This window comes from Dendrobates tinctorius, unplaced genomic scaffold, assembly GCF_039654945.1.
Source record: "Dendrobates tinctorius isolate UK_male_01 unplaced genomic scaffold, ASM3965494v1 ptg000079l, whole genome shotgun sequence".
In the NCBI taxonomy this organism is placed as follows: domain Eukaryota; kingdom Metazoa; phylum Chordata; class Amphibia; order Anura; family Dendrobatidae; genus Dendrobates; species Dendrobates tinctorius.
The window spans coordinates 19,921,173-19,932,159 of NW_027361747.1; positions in this window are offsets into that span (position 1 = coordinate 19,921,173).

The window sequence follows — 10,987 nt, forward strand, 5'->3', positions numbered from 1 at the left end:
GACAGTTCGTTCCTCATTTTTCCTCGTTGGTTCGCCCCATCTCGTCCCTTATCTGCAAGGGAGCTAACCCAAACGCTTGGCCCTCTGAGGCTGAAGAGGCCTTCCAGTCGTTGAAACAAGCCTTCGCCGCTGCTCCGGCGCTTCACCGACCTGAGGTTAGTAGACCTTTCACTCTCGAGGTAGACGCATCCTCTACTGGGGCTGGCGCAGTCCTTCTGCAGAAATCCTCTTCTGGACGTTTTGTCACCTGTGGCTTCTTTTCTAAAGTATTTTCCTCCACTGAGCAGAACTACTCCATTGGCGACAAAGAGCTATTGGCCATTAAGTTGGCCTTGGAGGAGTGGAGGTACTTACTGGAGGGTGCCATACATCCATTCAAGATCTTCACAGACCATAAGAACCTGGCGTACATCCAGTCCGCACAGAGGCTCAATCCTCGGCAAGCCAGGTGGTCCCTATTCTTCGCCCGCTTTGACTTTGAGCTACATTTTCGGCCCGGCGATAAGAACGTTAGAGCGGATGCGTTGTCAAGATCATTCCTGTCGTCTGATGCAGAGGAAGAACCCTCTCATATCATTGATTTATCCAAAGTAATTACTGTGGCTCCTGTCAGGTTAACCACGTTACCTCCGGGAAGAACCTTTGTGGCTGAGAATAACCGAAAACGTGTGCTAAATTGGGGACATTCGTCCAAGATTGCCGGCCACGTTGGTGTCAAAAAGACTTTGGACTTAATCTCTCGCCATTATTGGTGGCCTTCACTCTCCCAGGATGTTAAAGACTTTGTAGCATCTTGCCCGTCCTGTGCCCAGAACAAGATACCCAGACAACCACCCTCCGGTCTTCTGTTCCCGCTTCCCATTCCGTCGGCTCCATGGCAGCACATAGCCATGGATTTCATTACTGATCTGCCTTGTTCTTCCGGTTGTACTGTGGTCTTGGTGGCTGTAGACCGATTTTCAAAGATGGCTCACTTCATTCCTCTTCCCGGACTACCCTCTGCTCCTGACTTGGCGAAGATCTTCATTTCCCATATCTTCAGGATTCACGGCTTCCCCCAGCACATCGTGTCGGATAGAGGGGTCCAATTCACCTCCCGGTTCTGGAGAGCTCTATGCGGACTCATGAAAGTGTCATTGGATTTCTCTTCCGCCTATCACCCCCAAACCAATGGGCAGGTGGAACGTACCAACCAGATCCTTACATCCTATCTCCGGCATTTTTCTAATGCTCATCAGAATGACTGGGTCGGTCTACTTCCTTGGGCTGAGTTCGCCTACAATAATCACTCCAGTGAATCGTCTACCAAGTCTCCTTTCTTCATCGTCTTTGGACAGCATCTCAATGTGCCTCTACCGGTACTTCCTGTCTCGGGGGTACCTGCTGCCGATTCTCAGTCTGTGGAGTTCTCCAGGGTATGGCAGGAGACCAAAACCGCTCTCGAGAAAGCACGGGACAGAATGAAATTACACGCTGACAAGAGGCGCCTGGACGTTCCTCCATTTCTCCCTGGTGACAAGGTGTGGCTCTCCACCAAATACGTCCGCCTTAAGGTACCATCTTACAAACTGGGTCCCCGTTACATTGGTCCTTTTGAGGTCCTCAGGCGGATTAATGATGTTGCTTACAAATTGAAGCTGCCTCCTTCACTCCGTATTCCCAATTCCTTCCATGTGTCTCTCCTAAAACCTGTGGTTCTTAACCGATTTCATCCTTCTCCAGGCCACACACCCCAGCCTGTTGGCTTGGGGGATGAGTTTGAGGTGAATGACATTTTGGCCATGAAGAAGGTAAGAGGGAGAACCATGTTCCTGGTCGATTGGAAGGGTTTTGGCCCCGAGGAGAGGTCATGGGAACCCAGGGAGAATATCCACGCACCCCAGATTTTGTCTAAGTTCCTCTCCAGTTTTAGAAAGAGGGGGCGTAAAGGGGGGGGGTACTGTCACGCCGTGCTCACCTGGGGGCGGGACCTCGGTCCCGACGTCATCTCTTCCGGAGCTGCGGTCACTCCGGGGGTCCCGTAGGGTGCGCATGCGCAGCTCTCGTCCCCGGGCCTCCTCCTACATGTCACGTTTGCGCTTGCGCGCTCCTGTCAGTGCTGTATAGGGCTCGGTCCTCTCTATGGTAATGGAGGACCTGACCCGGAACCTGTAGTGGTCATGTGCTTTCTGGCTAGTTCCTGACCCGGAACCAGTAGTAGTCATGTGCTATATCAGACGACCTCCCCCTAGGGGAGGTGCCTGATTATTGTTGTGCTTCCTGGCTTGGTCTGCCGTGTCCCTGCCTGGCTGTGCGCTGTACTCAGGTCCTCTGCCTTGCACTCTGTTGTGCCTCTTGGCACACGCTCTGAATCTGCACTCTGCTTTGTACTTGGTTGTGCCTCCTGGCACACGCTCTGACCCTGTGTTCTGTCTCGTACTCGGTTGTGCCTCCTGGCACATGCTCTGACACTGTACTCAGTCTCATACTCGGTTGTGCCTCCTGGCACACGCTCTTACCCTGTACTCTGTCTTATACTCAGTCGTGCCTCCTGGCACACACTCCGATTCCGTGCTCTGTCTTATACTCAGTTGTACCTCCTGGCACACCTGCTGCCTGACTCAGTGCTCTGACGTGCTCCTTGCACGCTTCCTGCTTCACTCACACCCGGACGAACGAAGTCTCTGTATACCACGTGTTCCCGTGTCCACACTTTACACGTTCCTGCAGACACTCTCACCCACTCGTGTCTCCTGTGAGCCGGCCGCCTGGTGCCAGCAGTCGTGGTGCCTCACCCCCTGGGGCTTGCCCCTGACACTCCCTGTATAGGGGGTGGTCTTCACTAGGTCAGCTCGCCCTGGGAGGGTTGGTGTCACGACCCAGAGGGTCCACTCCAGGAGTCGTCACAGTATGTCAATTTGTAATAAAGACAATTTATATATATTTCTAAAAGTTGTCTTGGAACAAAGTTGTTTGGACTTTTGTTGATCTTTTTTTTGCTAATAGGATTTAAAAAAACTCTCTGGTTTTCTTTATGGTTTATATTGCATGTTGAGAGTATCCTTTGATTTATCCCATATGTTTGCATAAGTACATTACTGCGTCTGCGGCGCTCCGGCGGGTGCTGTGGCCAACGCTGTCTTGGGGGCCCGCCGGCCCGGTGCGTGTAGTGTAGGGGATCCGGGGCCCCGGCGGAAAAAAATGTACACTATGAATTATTTCGCACTGCATCTTGAAGGGGGTGTGTCTTTGAGGGGGCCCGTTTAAAAGTTTGCTATGGGGCCCAATCAGTTCTAGTTACGCCCCTGCCTCACAGTGTCGCTCATTGAGATGAGTGAGGAGAAAAGTGCACGAAAAACGCTACAGCTGTGTGCAGATCACCGCGCTGTTACTGCAAATAATCTCTATACAAAGACCAGCAGTGATATTACCGCCATATGGTCAGTGGTAAATACCAGTCCTGCAGAACATATAAGTGATTACAGCACAGCAGCATAGTTATAGATGGTGACTTAACGCTGACATTCTTTCTGATGGAATCGTTCACTTTTCACGTCTTTTCCATCTGGCCCAGACTGACATGACGACTCCTCCAGACATTTCATGTATCATATTTTCAGCACTGTCACCAATTGGACTATTCTCAACCTACACATACTGCTCATCCTGCTGATACCTCAATACTGAGCCACTGCTGTGTCCCTATTACTGCACCTGCTCTGTGGTACTGTGTGCCCTCTAAATTATAAAGCAACCCTAGAATATAGTAATGCCCAGTGCCCACATTTTGCCCCCTAGAAAGTAATAGTGCCTTGTGTTAGGGCTGGCGGATCGCACCAAATAATAAAATAATAGTAAGGTGCGTTCGCAGCCCGGGGTCCACCGTGCAGAGGTGGTAAACTGCTGCTTAGTAATGGCGGATGGATATAGCGGTAAACAAAAGGTCACACGTGGGTTAACGCCACCCGGTGTGAACAGGAGCAGACTCTGTTACGTCACAGAGGCGCAGTACCGCGGAACATAAATGCCGGAGCCTATTAAGACACACAGCACTCGGCAAGAGAGCGCTCAGTAAATGGTCACATAACTCAGCCCCAAGGACACGAGGTCTGAGTCCCTCTAGACCTACTGAGCGTGCGGCGTCGCACCTGCGGACGCCTCTAATGAACACTGACGAGCGAGGAGTGCAGACTATGTGCACTGTGGCGTACAGACAAAGCCACCGGTGGATGCTGATGCCAGTCTCTGACCCTGCCTCCTACTTGCACCTCAGCCTGGGCGCTATCAGGCTAGGCTACACAACACATGCGTACCAAGGGTAGGGGTTTCATAATGACTCATTCACCAGAGACATTCATACATGCATACAACACTCACTCCACTTGGTCTAATCTTTTTCTATATTAGCACACGGCCGTGCAATCCTTTTATAGATGCAGCCTTCCAGGACCTTCCTGATGGTCCAATCCGAGCTGCAATAGGACCTGAGCATGTGACCTCCGACCTCCAATGAGAGGTCGTCCCACAGGCATGCTCAGTAGGAGAAAAGCAGGACTTAGGGCCCCGTCACACATAGCGACTCACCAGCGATCCCTACAGCGATCCCACTGTGTACCTTAGTTACCAGCGCGCTGGTGCAGGGAGCTGGTAACCAAGGCACACATCGGGTTTCTAAGTGCCGCACGGCACTTAGAAACCCGATGTGTACCTAGGTTACCAGCTCCCTGCACCAGCGCGCTGGTAACTAAGGTACACATCGGGTTTCTAAGCGCCGCCCGGCGCTTAGAAACCTGATGTTTACCTTGGTTATCAGCTCGCTGATCGCTGCTCTCCCGCCTGCCACACGCAGCAATGCGTGCTGGCCAGCGGGAGACCAGTGATCAAAAAAATGTCCTGGCCATTCCAGGACGATCAGCGATACCCGGCAGGGGGGCCGGTCGCTGATACCTGTCACACACAGCGATCTCTTGTGATCTCTGTGTGTGATGGGGGCTTTAGTCCCTGGAGCGTCTGCTCGCCGCTGACTCATGCATGGTACAATAGCTGAACCTGGAGTAGCAACTAGACGCCTAACATTAGCATGGGAAAGACACTGGGACCGACGTCTTTGCTGAGCAGGAACCTCTGCAGCTGTAGAGGAATAGGAGACCGCAGAGGACATGGCTTGAGATTCCCCTTGTGCAGTGGGAGAACCTCGGTGCCTAACATTACCCCCCCTCCTAGGGTCCCCCCCCTCCCTCCTTGGGCCTTGCTTTGCTCAAAAGCCACAATGAGCTAAGGAGCACGGATGTGTTCCACAGGTTCTCAGGTCCTGTCCTCTGGACCATGATCCTTCCAGTCCACCAGGTAGTACTTTTTACCTCGTACCATCTTGCACCCAACAATGGCGTTCACCTCATAATCATCCGTAGATGAGCCCGATGTCCCGGCAGATGACTCGGAAAACCGGGACATGTGAACGGCTTTTAAGAAGGACACATGAAAGGTGTCAGTGGTACCGGGGTGTGGAGGAAGAGCCAGGTGGTATATGACAGGGTTAACCTGCTCTAGGACCTTGAAGGGACCAATAAAGCGAGGCGTGAACTTAGTGGACTCAACTCGCAGCCTGATATTATGGGCGGAGAGCCACACTAGGTTGCCAGTGTCATGGTCACGTGAGACTGGACACACCGCCTCCAGCAGGGCGAATTTATATGACACGCATGACCCTAGATACACCGCCTCCAGCAGGGCGAATTTAAATAATAGAACGTGCAGCCGGATACACCGCCTCCAGCAGGCGAATTTCAGTAGTACACGTATGTCTGGATACACCGCCTCCAGCAGGGCGAATTTAAATAATAGAAAGTGCAGCCGGATACACCGCCTCCAGCAGGCGAATTTCAGTAGTACACGTATGTCTGGATACACTGCCTCCAGCAGGGCGAATTTCAGAATAAAGGGGAAAACCAGGAAATCAATTACAATGGTGTCCCTGCGATAGGGAACGGGGACGTGGAGACCTCCTGCACTCCCCAGAGTCAGTGTCTCTACACTCCTAATGATCCCTAGGCCGGTTCCGCACCGGGCGCCGATCAGGATACCTGAAATCCCTAGCTCGCCCTGAACCAATCCCCTACTATTGAAGTGGACGGTGCAGAAACTAATCCCATCACTGCACTAAAACACACATTGAGGAAAGTGACAAACAGGGAAACACCACTTAGCTTTGCTTTGTTGCTAATGCTACAAGCAACAGAGTCCGACACCTGAGTGCATCTTTTCCTCCAACTGGATCCAACACCTGAGTGCAGCTTTCCAGCAACAGAGTCCCGCATCTGAGTGCAGCTTTACAGCAACAGAGTCCAGCATCCGAGTGCAGCTTTCCAGCAACAGAGTCCAGCATCTGAGTGCAGCTCTCTTCCAGCAACAGAGTCCAGCATATGAGTGCAGCTTTCTTCCAGCAACAGAGTCCAGCATCTGAGTGCAGCTTTCACCATAGCTGCCACTCCACCAATTTTTGCAAGAACTCCTCGCTGACACCTTAGCTGCCACTCCACCAAGCTTTGCAAGAACTCCACACTGACACCATAGCTGCCACTCCTCCAAGCTTTGCCAGCACTCCTTGCTGACACCATAGCTGCCACTCCAGGATTCTGACTGAGCTGCCAGGAACTCTCTCTAGCTCCTTCCTTCACCAAGGATGGTTGGAAAAGACCAATATCACCAATAGTGAGTGAGAACACCTGACACACCTTTATAGTTAGGAGCCAGAGTCTCACACCTGTTTGAGATTCCCGTGCAATAACGCTCACCACCACCGGGGGCAAACTAGAACAAAATACACCACTGTGTAATAACCCTAATGGCCACCGGGGGCAAAACCAACTCTAAGCAACCAGCTCAAAGGAAAAAAAAGGTTACTTATTCAAAACCTGTCATATCCAACCTGGATCATGACAGCCAGGAGCAAAAGTCGGAGCGGGGCACTGATGAGCATCGGCGGAAACCCTCATCCTCTCCTTGGAGGCCCGGATGGCATCCTGTGTGCGGTCCCAAATGTCACGTACCTCCACTGCCCAGTCTGCCACCCTAGAGTCAGTGGAAGACATGGGCATTGGCACAGGAACCTGCTGATGCTGGCCGTAATTGAGGAGGAATGGGGTTTGTCCAGTGGAATCCGCTACGGCATTGTTTAGCGCAAACTCCGTCCACGGTAGCAAGGACACCCAGTCATTCTGCCTGGCTGAAACAAAAGGCCGCAAATATGTGACTAGGGTCTGGTTGGCCCTCTCTATCAACCCATTCATCTTGGGGTGGTAAGCTGAAGTGAGATTCAGCTCAATGCTGACCAGACGACAAAGCTCTCTCCAGAACCGAGACGCAAACTGGGGACCCTGGTCACTGACCATTTTGTCAGGCATGCCATGTAGACGGAACACATGCTTTAAAAACAACGTCGCCAAGGCCCGCGCAGAAGGCACCCGAGGAAGAGGCACCAAGCGCACCATTTTGGAGAAATTGTCAGAGACTACCCAGATAACGGTGCAGCCACGGGACTTGGGTAAGCCCACCAGGAAGTCCATCCCGACCATCTCCCAGGGCCTGTCTGCCACCAGCAGAGGGTAAAGCAGCCCAGCAGGCCGTTGCCGAGGAGATCGATTCTGGGCGCAGGAGACACACGCCCGAATATAATCTCCGACGTCACAGACCATATGCGGCCACCAGTACGTCCTTGCCAGGAGCTCAGATGTCCTCTTGGTCCCAAAATGTCCACCCACCCTGGACAAGTGAGCCCAAGAGAGAACCTCCAGTCGCAAATTAGGTGGAACTAAGGTCTTGTCCGGGGGCACAGACTCTAGCGACACCGGGGCCACAGTTCTCAGGCTCTCTGAAGGGACAATTAACTGAGGCTCCTCCTCCTCAGATGACACTACGGAGCGGGAGAGAGCGTCGGCATGAATGTTCTCCCCGGAGAGAAAATGTAGGGTGAAATGGAACCAGGAGAAGAACAGGGACCATCTGGCTTGGCGAGAATTTTGCCACTGGGCAGTTTGTAAATACACTAAATTTTTGTGGTCAGTGTAGACTTTTAAGGGGTAACGGGCCCCCTCCAGGAGATGTCTCCATTCAGAAAAAGCCAATTTCATGGCCAGCAACTCCCTGTCCCCAATGGAATAGTTCCTCTCCGCCGGTGAGAAGGTCTTAGAAAAGAAGAAGCAAGGGTGCTTCCGACCTTGAGCGTCCTTCTGGAACAGGACCGCTCCAGCACCGACGGACGACGCATCCGCCTCTAAAATAAACGGTTTATCTTCATTGGGACGATGTAAAATGGGAGCGCTGGCAAAATGAGACTTAATAGAGAGGAAGGCCTTGGAGACCTCCTCTGACCACAATTTAGGATTTGCTCCCTTCTTGGTGAAGGCCACCAAGGGAGCTACCAAGGTTGAAAAGCAGGGCTGTGGAGTCAGAGTCGAGGAGTCGGAGTCGGTGCTGATTTTGGTGGAGTCGGAGTCGGTATAAAAAGGACCGACTCCTAAAATATATAATAAATTGGGTACAGTAGTTCAATGCAGAATGTGCTGAATATTTTTTCATAGGAATTTGGGAAAGTTATGAGATGTCCTATAAATGGCTGTTCTATTCCTGATCGAAGGCTGCATTCACACACAGCGTCTTTGCTGCGTTTTTTGCGGATACGTTTTTCAGCTGCAAAAGCAGATCAGCTTTTTAAAAAACCGCATCACCTGAAAGTTTTTTGAGCTCATAGATAATGTTTTCAATAGCAAAAGCAGATTAGAAAAATGCCGCACAAACAGACATGCTCATTCTTTGTGAGGATCCTTTTTTGAACTCCGATATCAGGGGCAAAGGGTAATTGTTCTTAACGGTGACGGCGTTAAGACCCCTGTAATCTATGCATGGATGTAGTTCTCCGTTCTTCTTCTGCACGAAGAAAAACCCCGCCCCTGCAGGTGACACTGACTTCCTAATAAAGTCTCTTGCCAGATTCTCCCTGATGTACTGAGACATTGCCTCTGTCTCCGGGAGAGAGAGTGGATAAACTCGACCCCGAGGAGGCTCAGCACCAGGCAAGAGGTCGATAGGACAGTCATATGGGACGATGAGGCGGAAGGGTCTCCGCCGCCCTCTTGGAGAACACGTCCGCATAGGGCCAATAGTGTTTGGGGAGAGAGGAGAGATCTGCGGGTACCTCAGTAGTAGCAACCTGAACACACTCCCTTTGATATCTACCAACACAGGTTTTACGCCATCCCAGAATTCTCCCTGAGGACCACTCTATACGACAGGAATGATACCGTAGTGGGTTGTCCTCCCGGGCTGTGGGGTACTCGCTACCGGGCCTGATGAACTTCAATGGGAGATGTCACGGCAGCTGGGACCCGGCCCGTGGCCCTGGGCGCCCATTGTAAAAGGGGTTGTTGCAGTGTGCTTATTGTGAAGAAAGTTTATAAGTGATTCCTGATGCCACCTGTGGTGTTCGGCAATGAAGATGTAAGCCAACGCTGCAGACAGATCCTCTGGGACAGATGGTGTGGTGCAGCAATGATGTTATAGCCCTCCACAGGCAGGGCTGTAGTCCCAGGGCAGCGTAGGTGAAGTGACACTTAGTTGGCATAGTGTCAGGCGCAAGGGATGCAGCAGTGCCGGGCGGGTTGGAGCAGGAATAAGTGGAGGACACCAGGGCATGTAGTTCCAAAGCTTTACTCACAGTCTGTTGCAGGTACAGGTGCCCGCATCCGTGCCGTTTCTTCGGGTCAGGAGCTCAGCCAACTTCCAGGCAAGATGAAGTACTCCTTTCCAACACTCTGCCAACATATGTGCCTTTTCTGAACGTCTCTTCTTATAGCGCCTTTGAATTAAGTACTCCTAGTACTGAGTTACACTGGAGTTCCTCCTGTCAGATGTTCCTATGAACTCTACTTGTACGGCAGACAGCTGTAGCCTGCTTCGGGGACTCCTTGCTACTAAGTCCCGGCTCTCTCGTATGTTGCTGTTGTGCCCCCAAGTCTTGTGTGGGAAAAAAGTGGTGACAACCTCTATTCCTCCGGTGTCTGCTGCAGGACCATTAGTATCCGTACAACTTCGGGGACCAGACCCCGGCATTGCGCTTAGAACTTGAGAAGGGTTCTCTTCTACCCCTAGTCCTTGTTCTCTTATTCTCCTCACATTCCGTGCTAATCCTTCTTCCCAATGGAGAATCAAGCTTCCTTTCTCTGTCTCTTTCCTGTGCCAGCAGACCCAGATCACTGTGGCCTGCTGCAGCACCTCCTCCTTCCATCCCTCTCCCGGGGATCTTCTCTGTCTCACTCTCTGTCCTTCTACATCTTCACTCACTGACTGAATGAATGACTGACTGACTCAACTCTTCCCGCTCTTTTATGTAAACTCAGCTCCACCCACCTCCCAGCACGCCTTGTGCTCCAAGCAGGGAGCCACCAAGGGGCGCCATGCTACACTCCAAGCAGGGAGCCGCCAAAGGTGCCCTGCTACACCACTTTGCGGTGTGGGGTGCTGGCGCTGGAGTGCGGCCAGGTGTCCCCACCCCACCCGGACAGTGGGGCACCACACCACAGGAGGAGGCGCAGCACCTCCGCGGCGACCGAACCCCCAGGGGTGCTACAGTAGCCACGGCATCCCTAAGAGGACCTTGTCAAATCCTTCGGGAATGACTAAAGTAGTAGGGAGATGATCTCCTGATGGGAAGGAGACATGGATAAAGTACAAGGGATGGTCTGATGGGTTATCTGCGATGGTAGTGTTGATCCATTTATCACCCGTATGGTCACTGGCTTGGCAAGCATAACAAGAGGAATTGCGTGCCGTCGGGCGAAGAAAGAAGACATGAAGCTGCCCTCCACCCTGGAATCTATGCAAAGCTGTACCACATGGGTGGATGGACCAATGGAAATTGTCCCTTTAAAGGTCAGCTTGGAAGAAGGCGCCATGGCGTTTAGTGAACCAGCTCCAAAGGTCACCAAACGCGGATGCTCTCCTAGTCTACGAG